General features: G+C 48.3%; 1 long non-coding RNA gene across 1 annotated transcript; it reads left to right on the top strand.

Annotated features, from left to right (window-relative positions):
* Positions 1-15,736: 15,736 nt before the first annotated feature.
* On the top strand, positions 15,737-16,384 carry LOC140607417 (uncharacterized). The gene is made up of 2 exons (XR_012009448.1): positions 15,737-15,803; positions 16,125-16,384. It is a non-coding gene; the product is annotated as an uncharacterized lncRNA (long non-coding RNA).
* Positions 16,385-16,758: the final 374 nt, after the last annotated feature.

Raw genomic sequence — 16,758 nt, 5'->3', positions numbered from 1 at the left:
TCGCTCGGCGCTCGCTCGCTCGCTCGCTGGAGCCTCCGAGCCTGTGTCTCGCCGCTCGCCTCCCTCTCGCGCTCCGCTCCCCGCTCCCCGCCCCCCGCCTGCCGCCGCCCCCGCCTCCTCCCGCCTCCTCCTCCCGCCGCCGCCCGCAGCCGCGCCTCGGCCCGCGCAGCGCCCCCTGCCGCGCCGCCCGGCCCGAGGGGGGAGGGGAGGGGGGAGGGGGAGGGGGTCCCGGAGCGGCCGGGAGAGGGGGGCTGGGGGGGATGGGGTCCCGGGACGGCAGGGGGGGAGGGGGTCCCGGGAGGGGGGAGGGGAGAGGGGAGGGGCCAGGAGAGGGGGGAGATGGGGCCCGGGGAGGGGCGGGGAGGGGGCGGGGCCGAGAGGGGGGGCTGGGGTCGCTGGGAGGCGGAGGGCGAGGGGCCGGGAGAAGGGAGGGGACTGGAGCGCGGGAGGGGCGGGGCCGGGCCGAGGGAGGGAAGGGGGCTGGGGTCCCGGGGACACGTGGGGGGAGGGGCACGAGAGGAGGGGCTGGGGTCCGGAGAGGGGCACGAAAGAAGTGGGGGCTGGGGTCCCGGGGAGACGGGAGTGGAGGAGAGAGAAAGGGGGCCGAGGTCCCAGGGAGACTCCAGGGAAAGGGCACGGGAGAAGGGGGGGCTGGGGTTCCGGGAAGGGGAAGGGGGTTCGTGGAGCGGGGGAGGTTGGGGGGGCCGGAATTGGGGCTGGGGAGACTGGGGGAGGGAGCGGGGAGAAGGAGGTCTGGGAAGCGGGTGGAGCACGGGACTGGGGCCCGGGGAAGGGGTCCTTGGGACGGGGAAAGGGAGGAGGCCCGGGGAGGGGGTTGGGGCCAGACGGGGAGAGGGGGGTGAGTGGTCCGGAAGAAGGGGGGCTGGGCTAGAGGGGGGCCTGGGGCGGTGAGGCCCTGACGGAAGGAGCGCGGAGAAGGGGGCGCGAGCCCGGATCCCCGCCCCCTCCCCTCTCAGAACTGCCGCGCCTCCTGACTGACAGCGAGCCTGGATTTTGTTCTGCGATGTGCACGGGGAGAGGAAACAGAAACAATACATTGTTAACTCAAAAGCAAGGTTGTTGCACGATGAAGATACTTTATCCGTTTTTTGTCAAATGAGAAATAATAAAGCAGCCGTCTTCGGTGTATTTGTGTGAATGCAAAACAAAGGGTCTGGGGGGAGGCACTCCGCTCTTGGTCACCTCTGCAGGCTGAGGTCTGGGGACCCAAGGAGAATTCTCCCTTTTTATTTTCGAAAGATTGGCAATTAGAAAAACAAACGATTTGCAAAAGCAAAACAACAAAAAGAAATGTAGCTGGGCCCCGGAATCCAAATCACCAGCCTCTTGTCTCTGGCACTTGTTCACCTACAGTTTACGCAAGAGCCACAGGCCATACCCTGTGTGCCATGGTTTGGAGCGGTGTGTCTCATTTTATCCAGCCCTGGGGCAGATGTTATTTTTCCGATTCACAGGGACTCTGAGGGGTTAAGTAACTTGCCCAAGGCCACACAGCAAGACCCTGGAGGGAGGTCGACAGGCTTCAGCCCAATAACAAGGATAAGGGTTCCCAGGGCTGCAGGGCACAGTGCCTGGCACACAGTAGGCGCTATGTAAGTATGGGCTGGTTTGTTGAAAGGAGGATTGAGTGGCTCTTCGAGGCTGGTGGGTAGAGACTTGCCAAGAGTAGGGTTTTTATCTTTTTTAATTACCTGACAAGGGAAAACAGAAGATGAAAAACTTGGGTCTTGAGTGCTCTGGGAAGACAGGAGGCTGTATTACAGACCCCAAAGAGGGTAAAAGTCAACAACAGCTCTGCTCCCCAGGCAGGTCTGGAAGGGGAGTGACGACGCCCTCTGGGGACGGGAGGGCTGCTAGGTTCCAGGGAGTTCCAGGGCAGCGGCAGCGGACGCTCCACTCTAGCAAAACCCGAGGATCTGGCTGCATCCGGATCCCTTCCCCCGGGTTCAGGAAACACTTTTCTTTCTGCACTTCCCTGGGGTGACGACAGCAGCAACCATGCTCGGTACTGGTACCGTTTAACTGAGCACCTTTTCTGGGCCAGCCGTGTTGTTGAGCATTTTACAAGAGGTAACTCACTTAATACTTGGGAGGCAGTTATTATTGTTCCCACTTTCTGGATAAAGACACTGAGGTCAGAAGTTAAGTGGCCTTAGATAAGGTCACAAATTTGGCTTGGGTGGTAGGGCAAGGGTTTGAGTTCAGTACTGCCCTTCTTTGAAGTTTGAAGCTTTCCTAGGAGAAAGTACAGCTAAGATGCCTGAGCAGGTAGGGACACGGGGGGCGGGGGGGGGGGGGGGGACGGCGGGGGGGGGGGGGCTCAGTGGTTAAGTGTCTGCCTTCCGGGTCAGATCTGGGTGCTGGGATGGAGCCCCACATCGGGCTCCCCACAGGGTGCTGTTCCCTCTGCCTATGTCTCTGCTTTTCTATGTCTCTCATGAATAAATAAATTAAATTAAATTAAATTAAATTAAATTAAATTAAATTAAATATTAAATTAAATGATGCCCAAGCAGGTATAGGGACTGACTGTGGACTGAGACTGGCACCTGAGCTTTCTCTGGGACTCTGAAGATGCCTGTCCAAGCATTCCCAGAACTAAGGGCCCAAAGAGACCAGAGGGGAAAGAAAAAGAGGGAGAGAGCCAGCATGGGGGCTGGATCAAGGCTCAGCCCAGGAGACAGCCCACAGCGTAGAGGGGGACATTCAAGAAGACATTTCTCATATCATCAAAGTTACTATAAACAGCAACTGTCCAGAGTGGGAGTCCTGAAAGGAAGGAGTGGACCAAGAAGAGCAAAGCTGGGGAGAGTTGGCATGAGCCAACTCATGTCATTTGTGCTATTCTTTCTTTCCTTTTAAATATTGGGAAACTTTCCAACTCTGCATATGGGTGGAGACACCTCTTCAGACCCCACCCCACCCCCACCGCTGAGCAGACAGGGAATTTCATCCGACCCTAGAGACCTAATGCAGATTGTATATATAAATAATTTTATCCTGGGCAGCCCGGGTGGTTCAGTGGTTGAGCATCTGCCTTCGGCCCAGGGCGTGATCTGGGGACCCAGGATCGAGTCCCATGTCAGGCTCCCTGTAAGAGACCTGCCTTCTCCCCCTGCCTGTGTCTCTGCCTCTCTCTCTCTCTCTCTCTCTCTCTCTCTCTCTGTCCCTCATGAATAAATAAAATAAAATAAAATTTTATCCTTCCTGAAATGTAGTCACTGAGCTTTGTTACATTGAAATTTCATATTTTGGTATAATACTTAGAAATGTATTTATCTCTGACTTTGTCGCACCATAGTATGACCAGATGTGGATCGCCTTCACATTAATTTCTGGTAGAATGTACAAAACCCTGCCAAAGTCACATTCTGGTCTGTTGCTGTGGTCGTGGTAGTGGTGGTTTTTTAACTCATCTGGAAAGCTGTCTCCTTTTATGTTCTCCGTCTTCTTTCTCTTCCCTGTGCTCCGGCTGCTCCGTCTCTAACCCCCAGCCCACTCTGACGTTCTCTTGATTATAATCCCTGTCTTGCTGGTGGTTGTCATTTCTATACATACCCGTGTGTCCTACAGGACTGGGAGCTCATCCGAACACAGTCACTGAATTATTCAGTTTTAATTCCCCAGCACCCGGCATACAATCAGTGGCACACAGTAGGTGCTTAATGAGAGGTTGATGAATGGAAGAAGAACAAATTTAAGGGAAGAGAGAATTGGAGACTCAGAGAAGGAATCTATCTGACCTCTGCTCTGCACCCTGTCTTGTCGGCCTCAAAAGGGAGGCCAGGAAAGTGTGCATGAATCCCTCTGTTGCCTGGAGAATCTGTGGCTTGGCTGAGCCTCTTTCATCCCCTTGTCAGGGACAGTTCTATTTACTGAGCACTTTCAGAGGGTGAAACTAAAATGCAGACGGAAAAAAATAAATAAATAAATAAATAAATAAATAAATAAATAAATAAAATAAAATGCAGACAGGCTTTAGTGACAAGCCCGAGTCCACACAGGGAGCTGATGGCAGAGTTGAAAGAGAGAAGGGCTGGGAGAGAGAGTGCACACCTGCCTGCCAGGGGGAGGGAGGCAGGCTTGTCGTGCCAACACCCTCTTTCCACGATACACAAAATCCCCTTCTCCGATTTCGTGAGTTAAAGTCTATCACTATCCCCATTTTACAGATCGGTAAAATGAGGCTCCAGGTCATTCATCTGCCGCTGCCTGGTTGTCAGATGCTTGTGATATTACTGTGGTTACTACTAGAGGCTTTTGGGTCATCCAGACTCCAGAGCCAGCGCTGGCCCAGGCACGGAGCTCGGGGGCAGCCCCAGGGCCTCTCCTGTGGACCCTGACTTGGCTTCAAGGCAAGCCTCCCTCCAGCCACTCCCAGCCTGAGTGTTGTCCACACCATGGGCATGCCTACCAACGTTGGCTCCACCACATGTAGAAGCCCAGCCAAGCTCACCTCAGCTCACCTACACAGTGGGGCTCATCCCAGATAAACCCAGAAGCAGGCGCTGGGCCTGTGCCCTTTCCCCAGGCTGGCCCCTAGTATGGAGCCATGGCGAAGAGGGCAGGATTTGGGGTCAGACCAACCTGACTTGAATTTTGTCTCTATCCTCATTTACTGTGTGCTTTTGGACAACTGACTATAACTTTCTGAGCCTCTGAAAATCGGGAAGGAGGTTTGGTGTCAAGATGGGATGAGATTATGTGCACTGGTTGTCAACACAAGCTGGCATCTGGCAGACACTGAGTGCACGCCTGTTACTTCGGTGTTTCCTTCCTATTATCAGATCAGAGAATGATGTTCCTTGTCAGTCATTCATTGCTGTGTAACAAACAGCCCTAAAATATAGTGGCTTAAAACAACTTATTTCTCATCATTTGGTGGGTTGGGGGATGGTTCTGCTCCAGCTGGCGTTGACCAGGATCAATCATGCTGCCACACTACACTGTCTCTTCCTCCATGAAGTATCTCATCCTCCAGGATTCTCCATATGGTCTCTCTCCAGCAAAACATTCTGGGCTTCCTTTATAGCGTGGCGGCTGGATTCCAAAGAAGTAAAAGCAGAAGCAGACAGGCCTCTTCGAAGTGTTACTTCTGCTGCATTCTCTTGGTTAGAGTGAGTCACAGCACTAGCTCAGACTCCAGGGGGAAGGGAAATAAACCCCCTCTTGAGGGCAGGAGCAGCGGAGGTGCATGGGGAGGGAAAGGCTGCTTGGCAAATTATTTGTAGATAAACTTTCAGGTTCTCAGGACCTCTTGCTTCCCCCCACCCCATGCCTTAGCCAAACCTCCATCCATCCTGTCTAATGAAGACATTCCATCCAACTGCACAAAATGTTTACTGAGATCTATCATGGCCAGGCCAGTTGGAGCACTGAGAAATGGCCAGAAGAGAAATACATGGTCCCTACACTCAAGAAGCTCCCAAATTAAGGGGCGCTCAAAAGGAAACAAAACTGCAGTAAGAAAAACTGATCTGGGGATGCCTGGGTGGCTCTGTGGTTGAGCGTCTACCTTTGATCACAACTCAGGTTGTGATCCTGGGGTCCAGGATCAACTTCCACATCGGGCTCCCTGCACAGAGCCTGTTTCTCCCTCTGCCTGTTTCTCTGCCTCTCTCTGTGTCTCTCATGAATAAATAAATAACATCTTGAAGAAAAAAGAAAAACTGACCTATTCAGCTCTCACCACCTGCCAAGCACAGGTCTGAGGTGGGTCCGAATTATCAGGGCCTAGTTTCTGACCTGATCTGGTGCTTCCTCGTGCCCCAGTACTTGCAGAAGGACACTGCTGACATGCTCACAGCTAGGCTGCGATACAACCAGGAATGTGAGACCTACAACTTGTGTAGTGACCATGTGTTCCAGGATTCCTGGAAGGGCCTGCTTTCATATTCACTGCACCTGTTCTCCAAAGTGCAATGTACTGATGAGAGGGAGTGTGAGTCTCTATTTCAGTCATCTTAACTGGGGAGTGGGGGGCGAGGAGAATAATAGCTCAGGGAGAAATGGATTCCAGCTGGGGAAAGAGGCACCTTTTTGGTGCAGGTACTCTGGATGCCAGTCTTTGAAGGAAGAGAGGAGTTTAATCACGGGAGACTGGGCATGAACATTCCAGATGGAGAGGCCAGCTTGAACAAAGGCCTGGAGATTGGAGTGTCTGGGCACTGGGAGGGGCCCACAGCCTGGCTGGTGGCCATTGGAAAAGTGGCCCCATCCCAGGGAATGTGCATTCCAGTAGGGATGGGAGCCTTGAGCTAAAAATACCATACTTGGGTCTGAGTACACAGCAGGGGGCCCTGCACAGACCTAAGGACTCAGACCGCAGTGGGCAGCATCTGAGTCTCAGCACCCAACACACAGAGACTAAAAGCAGTCTCCTCTAAGGGGCTTGACGATAAGGAGAGTCCAGGGCACTGAGCCCTGACACCTTCTCTTCACATCATACCAGATTCTTACAGATTTGCCCTCCTCTTCCCACCAAGGGGAGAGACACAGAGGAGGTGGGGAGGAAAAGAGCCAAGACGGGGTATAAAAGAAAATTGAAGGTAAGACTTAAAATTCAGTAACTTCGGCTGAGAAAAAGCAGCGGAAAATTATTGAGGGGTGCAGCTCAAAAAGACAAAGGAAAGAAAGGACGAGCCAGCTCTCCCCAGAGATTCCCAAATAAAGAACTCAGACGGCAAATACCAGCCAGATATCCCACAGGCTCCCTTTTTGTACCCATGGCAGAATGGAGGTCTATCTTTCCAATGAGCTGCTTCAGTGTGTTCCTCAACCCGGAGCTCCAGGAAGCAATCCACACTAACCATGGGAGCTGACATGGGAGGTGGAAGTGGTGCAATGAAGCAGGGATGAAAGAGGGCCACTGGCAGGAGGGTTTAGTAATAGGTCTTGCCCTGTGTGGCCACTATATCAGAAATGTAGATACTAGAGAAAGAATAGATCTCAAAATCTAACCTGATATCAAGAAAGAGAAGACAGCCCGCAGAATGGGAGAAAATATTTGTAAACTAGATAACTGATAAGAGCCTAATCTCCAGAATGTATCAAAAACACCTACAACTCAACAACAAAGAGACAACGCAATGAAAAAAATGGGCAAAGACACACAAATGGTCAACCAATATCAAAAGATGCTCAACATCATTAGCTATCTAGAAAATGCAAATCAAAATCATGACAAGATGCAACTTCATACCCACCCAGGATGGCTATAATCTAAAAGATGGACAGTCACAAGTTTTAGCAGGAATGGAGAGATACTGGAATACTCCTACAGCGCTGGTGAGAACGTAAATGGTGTAGCTGCTGTAGAAAACAGTCTGGTGAGTCCTTATGAAGCTAATCATAGAATTATCCTACAACCCAGCAATGCCACGTGTAGGCATTCCTAAAAGAATTGAAAAGAGATGTTCAAACACAATGTATACATGAATGTTTACAGCAGCTCTATTCACAATAGCCAAAAGGTTAAAATAACCCAAATGTCCATCCACTGATAAGTGGATAAACAAAATGTGGTAGATCCACAGTGAGGTATTATTTAGCCATTAAGAGGAATGAAGTACTGGCCCACAGAACAACATGAATGGATCTTGAAAACATTATACAAGAAAAAGAAGCCAAACGAAAAGGCCACATACTGTATGATCCATTTATATGAAATTCCCAGAATAGGTAAATCCATAGAGACAAAAATCAGATTAGTGTTTGCCCAGGGCTGGGGGGAGGGGAGTGACTGCTTAATGGGCATAGAGTTTCCTTTTGGGACAACACAAGAGTCCTGGAACCAGACAGAGGTGACAGTTGCACAATACCATGAATGTGCTGTCACTGAATTGCATACTTTAAAAGTAGTTAAAATGGTAAGTTTTACATTATGTGTATTTTACCACAACAAAAGATAATTTAATTTGAAATGACACATTTGCAGGGATCTTGGTCAGTTATGTTACCATCACATGTTCACCCACATACCATTTAGATTTCCAAACTTCCAGGTGATATTTAAGTTTTAAGGGTGATAAACAATTTTCTGTTTCTTTTTTAAAAATATTTTATTTATTTATTCATGAGAGACATATATATAGAGAGAGAGGCAGAGACACAGATAGACGGAGAAGTAGGAGGGAGCCCAATGTGGAACTTGATCCTGGGACTCCAGGATCACACCCTCAGCCAAAGGCAGATGCTCAACCGCTGAGCCACCCAGGTGTCGCAACAATTTTCTATTTCTAAAAGTCTCACTTATCTGAGTCCAAGATGAGATGGGGTGTTTATTTTTTTTTATTATTTATTTATGATAGTCACACAGAGAGAGAGAGAGAGAGAGAGAGGCAAAGACACATGCAGAGGGAGAAGCAGGCTCCATGCACCGGGAGCCCAACGTGGGATTCGATCCCAGGTCTCCAGGATCACGCCCTGGGCCAAAGGCAGGAGCCAAACCGCTGTGCCACCCAGGGATCCCTGAGATGGGGTGTTTAAAGCCAGGGGCTCTTCCACAAATGACATCTGGGGAGCCTCCTGGGTCAGCGTTGGGGCCAGCAAAGCTGACAGCTTGTACGGTGATCCAGTGGATGGCAGGTCCTACAAATGAACAGGAGCTCCTGGGAGAGAATTCACTCTGAGGGAAGGATGAGCCCATTTTGATAAACCAGAGGCTTAGGATTTGAAGGGAGGTGGCTTTGGACTGCTTGGTTGTAGTTCAAGACTGTGGAATGGCACTTCACACCAGCTATCACACTGGCTTGATGTAAGGCTCAGATGACAGTACTCATGAAACGCTCTAAACAGTTTATAGCACGCAGTAAACACCTTCTGGGTATTAGAATTCTTTTTCAGTCTTAACACAAACCAAAAGAGGTTTTGTTTATATGGGTCATAACCATCTCTATTTGCCGTGTTAGAACTTAAAACTGAGAATGATTTTAAATATTTATTATTTATTTATTTATTTTTTGCAAGCACATAGTCTGGTTTAATCCACTGTGGCTTTTACATGCAAGTTTTTTTTTTGCAATAAATATTTATTATTTAATTAAAAATAACCATAAACCCCTTAATATTAATACTATGGTTTTATGAAAATAATTCGATTATCCAAAACATCTTTTTTTTTCCTTACCAAGGAAATTGGCATTAAAAACATTTTTAAAAAATCTGCTTAATGTCTGGCTTAATGGAAAACAGCTGGTTTCTCATAGCTGCTTCTGATTTCAATCTATTGTGAAATGTTTTTAGGTTGAAGTATATGAAGAATATGCAGCCTGACATAAGGACACTGTTGGAGAAAGGAGGGCTATTTCAATAGCCTTCTCAGATCGTTGTGGATAATTATTTTTTGACAGCGCACCAAAACTTGACAAGTTTTAGTTTCTTGATGACAATCTTGAAGCTGAAACCATAACAACAAACTTTCCTTACTCTGTGATCTCGAAATCCATTTGTCTGTCTTTCCCTTTCAACTAGATCCTTTAATCATTTTGTAACCTCATGCATTGGTCATTTGCAAAATATCAATTCACTGACTCATGTAGGTCTCCCAAATGTGACAAATTCAGTTTTACTTCAAAATCATGTTTGTTAACATCACTACCAAATCTTAGACATTAAGTAGGAAACTTTCAAGCTCACAATGGCTGACATAAGTTTTCCAAAAGTCTGACTTCTGCTTAAGATTTCAAATTGCATCATTGGCAACAAATCCTGGCAGTTGCTTTCCTTGAAGTGACAGGCTCCCTGTATTCACTTTCAAAAAAAAAAAAAAAAGAAAAAAAGAAAATAAATAAATAAAGAAAAAAGCCTGTCTTGTCTGAATAACCACAGTTTGTCAGATAAAAAAAATGGTGGCCCCTGCAAAAAGCAGCTACTTCAACTGGCAGCTCAATCCTCCAAGTGCTTCTCTTGGAGACAATCGCTGTACTTTGGTATGTGGCAGAAAAGTGCTTTTTGTGTACTTCCTATCTTGTTGGACAAAATACTATAAAGGTATATGCTCACAGTTGAGATTTAATAAAATGATTTCTACTTACTTCATCAAGGACACTCTAGAATAGAACTGGCTTTTATTTTTTTCTACAAGAATATGGCAACTGAAGAAGGCGATGGCTACTAGTACAGTCTGGAGTGACTGTCTTGATTCATCCTAAGGTGCCAGCTGTTTCACCCACAATCCACACAGGGAAAAAGGCAAAACTATGAAAATAGTTTTGACTCTTACAGGTCTCCGAGGCTCACTTTGAGTTATTTATGAGCACATGACTCATAGTAGGAGCTCAAAAAACATTTTTTGAATCTTGAATAATGGCTTCCTCCTACCCTGCCAAGCAATGTGCTAAACGTTTGACATGCATTGTCTTATTGAATATAACATCCCCATTCTACAGATAAGAAAAGCAACGCTTGGAGAAGATGAGAGCCCAGACAGCTAGTGATGACCAGATCTAAGAGTCTAACCCAGTTTTGTCTCATTTCAAAGTTTATACTTTTTTTTTTTTTTTTTTTTTTTTTTTTAGAGAGAGAGAGAGCACAAGCTAGTGCAGGGGGAGGGGCAGAGGGAGAAAGAGAGAGAGGGAATCTCAAGCAGGCTCCACATCCAGCATGGGGCTTGATCTCAAGACCCAGAGATCACGACCCGAGCCGAAATCAAGAGTCAGATGCTTAACCAACTGAGCTACCCAGGCACCTCTCAAAGTTTATGCTCTTAACTGCTGGGCCACACTGAATCTATTTGACAGCAAAAGCTTTGGTCATAAGTTAGATCAAAGGGGGAAAAAAGGAAAATAATTAAGGAAAGTTTAAGGAAATTTTGTAAATAAGTCTGAATAACTAGGCTGCCTAGATGAATCTACTGTTTACTTCCCAGCCAACAAATGGAATGATGACACCCTGTCCCATTGGCCTGGGCCAGAGGGTTAGTGGCTGATTGCAAGGCTGTTCTAAAGAAGGTGTGTTAAGGGGACACCTGGGTGGCTCAGCGGTTGAGCATTTGGCTCAGGGTGTGATCCCAGAGTCCTGGGATCGAGTCCCACATTGGGCTTCCTGCAAGGAGCCTGCTTTTCCCTCTTACTGTGTCTCTGCCTCTCTCTCTCTGTCTCTCATGAATAAATAAATGAAATCTTTAAAGAAAAAAAAGGTGTATTAAGAACGATGGGTGGTGATCACAGCGAGTCCCTTTTCACAAGGGGTGGGTATACAGGTTTTCATAATCCCAGTGGAGCACCTGACACAAACAATAGCTGGGGGTAGGGTGAGGAGGACATGCCAGTGGGGCCCAGGTGTAGAAATTAAAATATAACAAGAATAATGAGTTGGTTGGGCTTCCTGAGCTGTGTCCCCACAGGTCAGGACCCACACCTGGAGGAGCTCCTCCAGGGTGGCAAGCAGTGGCTTTTCCCAGGTGTTCTTTCCCTGTCCCACTCACGGAGGCTGAGCTGATTCACTCCTGTGCAATTCCTATCCCTTCCAGGGGAGGAATTAACCAGAGAAAGACTAGCTGCCAGTCTTGCCAAGGGGTTCATGAATGCCTTCGGCCATGTTCCTTGGCATTCCAGAAAGTACTCTGGCCCCTACTGACCTCTCCAGGCTTCTCTCTGCCTCCTCACTTTCCAGAGTCTTAGCTTTCTTTCCCCTCCTGACTTGGTACCTGTTCTTTCTGCCTGGAGTAACCATCCCCCATGCCCACTTAACCTCCTTTGCCTGGGCGAATCCTACTCAACCCTCAGGCCTCAGCTTGGACATCATTTTAAGAACCCTTCCCTGTGGGTGCCCACCTCCAAACTGCCAGAGCAGCAGCCTTCTTACCTCTATCACTTGGTCAGCACCAAGACCTGGCATACCATAGCTTACAAGACAGAGCATGAAGCTCACGCACCAGTGTTTCACATCGATCACACTGTTTGTTTCTCTTACTTGCCCATTAGACTGTAAGATCCCCCAGACTGGGATGGTGTTTGCATGTTCAGAGCTGGATCTCTGAGTCTCATACAGCGCCTGGCACAGTGTAGGAGCTCAGTAGATATTTGCTAAATCAATGAATGAGTGGATGAACAAAGGAATCCATAAAAAAAGGAGGAGGGGGGGCACCTGGCTGGCTCACTCCACTAAGCATGCAACTCTTGGTCTCAGGGGATCATGAGTTCAAGCCCCACGCTGGGCATAGAGCTTACTTTAAAAATAAGTAAATAGGGCAGCCCCTGTGGCTCAGCGGTTTAGCACCACCTGCAGCCCAGGGTGTGATCCTGGAGACCCTGGATCGAGTCCCACGTCAGGCTCCCTGCATGAAGCCTGCATCTCCCTCTGCCTGTGTCTCTGCCTCTCTCTCTCCTCTCTGTGTATTCTCATGAATAAATAAATAAAATCTTTAAAAAAAAAATAAATAAATAAAAAATAAAAATAAGTAAATAAATTTTTAAAAAGGAAAAGAGGAGGAAAAATAGGTGGGATAAGAAATCATTGAAGGAGAAAACACCTTTTTAAAAAGGGGGACCTGGGTGGCTCAGCGGTTGAGCGTCTACCTTTGGCTCAGGTCATGATCCTGGGGTCCTGGGATCGAGTCCCACATTGGGCTCCCCATGGGGAGCCTGCCTCTACTTCTGCCTATGTCTCTGCCTCTCTGTGTCTCTCATGAATAAATAAATAAAATCTTAAAAAAGAAAACCAAACAACTTTTTAAAAAGATTTTATTTATTTGAGAGAGAGTGTACACAAGAGGGCCCAAGTGCGGAGAAGGAGGAGCAGGCTGCCCATTGAGCAGGGATCCTGATGTGAAGCTTGATTCTAGGACTCTAGGATCATGACCTGAGCTGAAGGCAGCTGTTTAACCCACAGAACCACCCAGACACCCCTAGAAAATAACTTTTGCACCTGCCTATAGATACTTAACATTCTTGTCATTCCACAGGTATTGACAGAAGAACTGGGCTTCATGAATGTGAGGCACAGGGCTGAGGGGGAGGGCACAGAAAAGATACAGGGGCGTTATGATCTTGTTGAGCAGCAGTGTGCACACACATTGCCCTCACAAGACAACACAGCCTCAAAAAGTACAATTAATCTTGGGGCAATGAAGCCAGAAATGCTAAGGGTTAAAAAGAAAGCAAAATAAATAATTATAGTACAGCAATAACAGAAATGACTATGTAGGGGCACCTGGGTTGCTCAGTCAAGTATCTGACTCTTGATTCTGTCTCAGGTCATGATTTCAGAGTCATGAGATCGAGCCTCAATGAGGTTCTGTGCTCAGTAGGAAGTCTGCTTGAGATTCCCTCTCTCCCTCTGCCCCTCTCCCTGCTCTCTCTCTCTCTCTCTCTCAAATAAATAAATAAATCGTTTAAAAGAAAAAAAAGAAGAAATGACTATGTATTAGGTTGACTACCAGCTGTGATAAGCAACCCTAGCATTTCAGCGGTGCATCATAATAAACGTTTATTTTTGAGCTCTATCCCAAGTAAGTGTTTTCCTGTTTGAGCTGCTCTGTTCCAAGAGGTGTTGCAGGGATTCAGGAACCTTCTTTGTTCTGATCCCACTACCACTTTCAGCTGTGCAGACAAAGAAACAGAGAGAAAGGCAAGCCTGCAAGTGTGCCCATCACTCCTGTGTGCCCACATTCCATTGACCAGAACTCAGTCTTGTGCCCCTCTCCCTACCCCAACTGCATGGGAGGCTGGGAATTGTAGTCTAGTGATTGCCCGGGAGGAGAAGGAGGTGGGATTGCTGAACACAGGTCAGTCTCTGTTACAGGTCTCCTTTACTGAATGAGCATCTAATAAATGTCAGGCACTGTGCTGGATAGGTTACATGCATGCTGTCGTTTTATACTTACTTCAGCTCTTATTTACAGAGGAGGAAACTGAGGCTCAGAAAGTTTTGTGGGTTTTTATATTTTATTTACTTGGGGGGATCTCTGGGTGGCTCAGCGGTTTAACCCCTGACTTTGGCCCAGGGTGTGATCCTGGAGTCCCGGGATCCAGTCCCACATCAGGCTCCCTGCATGGAGCCTGCTTCTCCCTCTGCCTGTGTCTTTGCCTCTCTCTCTCTTTGTGTCTCTCATGAATAAATAAATAAAATCTTAAAAAAATTTTTTTTATTTACTTGAAAGACAGAGAGCATGCATGAGTGGGGGTAGGGGTAGAGGGAGGAGAAGCAGAATGAGCAGAGAGCCCAACTCGGGACTCAATCCCAGAACTCTGAGATCATGACCTGAGCCAAAGTCAGATGCTTAACCAACTGAGCCATCCAGGTGCCTCTGAGGCTCAGGAAGTTTTAGTAAATTTTATGAGGTAAAAGGCTCATACTTGCTAAATCAACGTGGAAACTGATCTTTTCAACTCAAACCTGTAATCGAACGGAAGTAAGGGCAGATGACACCAGTGAGCCACTACCTGCTCTGAGACTACACCAACCCACTCAACATTATTGTCATTGATTAAGTGCTAACTTTAGGTTAGGCATTGTTGGAAGCACTTTCATATTAACTCATTGGATCCTCACAAAAAAAACTCTATGAGATACTGCTAATACCCTTATTTTAAAGATGAGGAAATTGCACAGAGAGCTTGTGACCTGGCTGAGATCACTCAGCAGTCATGCAGCAGGCACAGGGCTCGAACCAAGGTAGTCTGTCTCCAGGGTCTACTTACACATTTGCCCCTTTGCTACCTCTTTACAGACAACAAAAGAAGTTCTAGGGCAGAGTCTCTGGGGTGAGGTGCTAGTACCCCGGGAAGGATGCAAGCTGGTCCACTGTGGTGCGAGGTGAAAAAATAATCCTTCTACTTATGCTTATATTTATTCTTAAAAAAAAATCAGAGAGATATTAAACTTCATTTATATGTGTTATATAGGAACACCTGGGTGGCTCAGCGGTTAAGCGTCTGCCTTGGGCTCAGGGCATGATCCTGGAGTCCCAGGATCGAATCCTACATCCCGCTCCCTGCATGGAGCCTGCTTCTCCCTCTGCCTGTGTCTCTGCCTCTGTGTGTGTGTGTGTCTCATGAATAAATAAGTAAAATCTTAAAAAAAAAATTATATATATATATATATATATATATATATATATATATATAATACAGATTGACCCTGGCGCCTTCACTTGGCTGAAGATCAATCTGTATGATACATATTAATAAAATTTAATACTTTTTTTTAGAATAAAAATTATAAGGTGCCACATGCGGCGAGGACTTCGGTGATTCAGTGTGTAGGTTTAGTTTTAATTATACTAGCATCCCCAGGGCCTGGGTGGCTCAGTGGGTTAAGCGTGGGGCTCTTGATGTAGGCTCAGGTCATGATCTCAGGGTCCTGAGACCCAGCCCCAGAGCCCCCAGGGGCTCCACCCCGGGCTGGGAGCCTGTTTGGGATTCTCTCTCCCTCTACCCCTCCAGCTTCGCTAAATAAATTTAAAGAATAAACTAGCTCTCACAGGCGGTCTTAAAAGATCCTTGCAAAAGGACGACCACAGGACCCCCCAGCTTAGGTAAGGCCGCCGCCTCCCTCACGCAGGCGCACAACCTCGGCTTCACGGAGTGGTGGGCGGGGCCTTGTGGCCACACCCCTTCCCTTTTCCCCGCCTTCCTTGTTTCTACTGGAGGCGTTATTGGCTGCTTCACTTGATTGGGCGACGTTGTCAGAGGGACGCGATTGGACGAAGTCGCCGCCTCTCGTCCTGTGGCTAGCTTCCATTGGCTGAAGTGCTGCGGGGGGTGGGGTTTGCCAAGCTGTGTCTGGGAGGCTGGGCCCAGAGGGGTCGACCAGCGCCAGGTGGCTGCTCTCGCTTCCAGGTGCAAGGAGTAGGGCTGCTGGGGTCCCGGGGCGGTCAGGCGGCGGGGCCTGAGGGGCCGGGGGGGGGGGGGTCGGGGCCGCAGGCGAGGCGGGACGTGATCGCCCCCCCCGCGGAGGACCGGCCAGACGCGGGCGGGACCTCTGGTGGAGGAGATGGCAATGACCCAAGGTGTGGTGGACGCGGGACACCCTGCCTTGGCCCCAGGCCTGCCAGTGGGCCTGGGAAGGCATTATGGATTCGGGAGGCCAGGATCGGAGGCTTCTGCTCCAGCCGATGCAACGGCCCGGCAGGAGCAGTTGCAGGACATTGAATCCTTCAGGTGGAGCATCTGCGGCTGAAGGACCCTCACGCCGAGATCCATGAGCAAGAAACACATCAAAAAGCTGATTGCTGGGGATCCCTGGGTGGCTCAGCAGTTTGGCGCCTGCCTTTGGTCCAGGGTGTGATCGTGGAGTCCCGGGATCAAATCCCACATCAGGCTCCATGCATGGAGCCTGCTTCTCCCTCTGCCTGTGTCTCTGCCTCTCTCTCTCTCTCAGTCTGTGTCTCTCATGAATAAATAAATAAAATATTTAAAAAAAAAAAAGCTGATTGCTGACAGCGAGCCTCTCAGCTTACAAACTCCTCTTGAGAGTCAAGCGGGGGCGGGGGAGGGGGCCGGGGAATTAAAGACCTTTGGCCAAGGGAGAAGGATCTAGGAAAAACGTGACCGACAGAAATCTGTCCCCAGCTTCTTTGGTCGAAGCTCTGTGACCTGTGGGCAAATATTCCCTGCCCGAGACATAATCATTGTAGAAGAAGAAAGAACATCTGTGGAAATGAGCTCATCTGCAAAGATTGTCCTGAAGTTGTTGAGGAAGTTAACACCAAAGACTCAAGAAATCCGTCACTACAAAAAGCCAAATGTTTTTGTGCATCAAGGGTTTTAAGAGTTTATTTATTTGAGGGATCCC

This window comes from Canis lupus, chromosome 16, assembly GCF_048164855.1.
Source record: "Canis lupus baileyi chromosome 16, mCanLup2.hap1, whole genome shotgun sequence".
NCBI lineage: Eukaryota > Metazoa > Chordata > Mammalia > Carnivora > Canidae > Canis > Canis lupus.
Note: the sequence above shows the minus strand (reverse complement) of the source record. Positions and strands in the feature narration are given on the sequence as shown.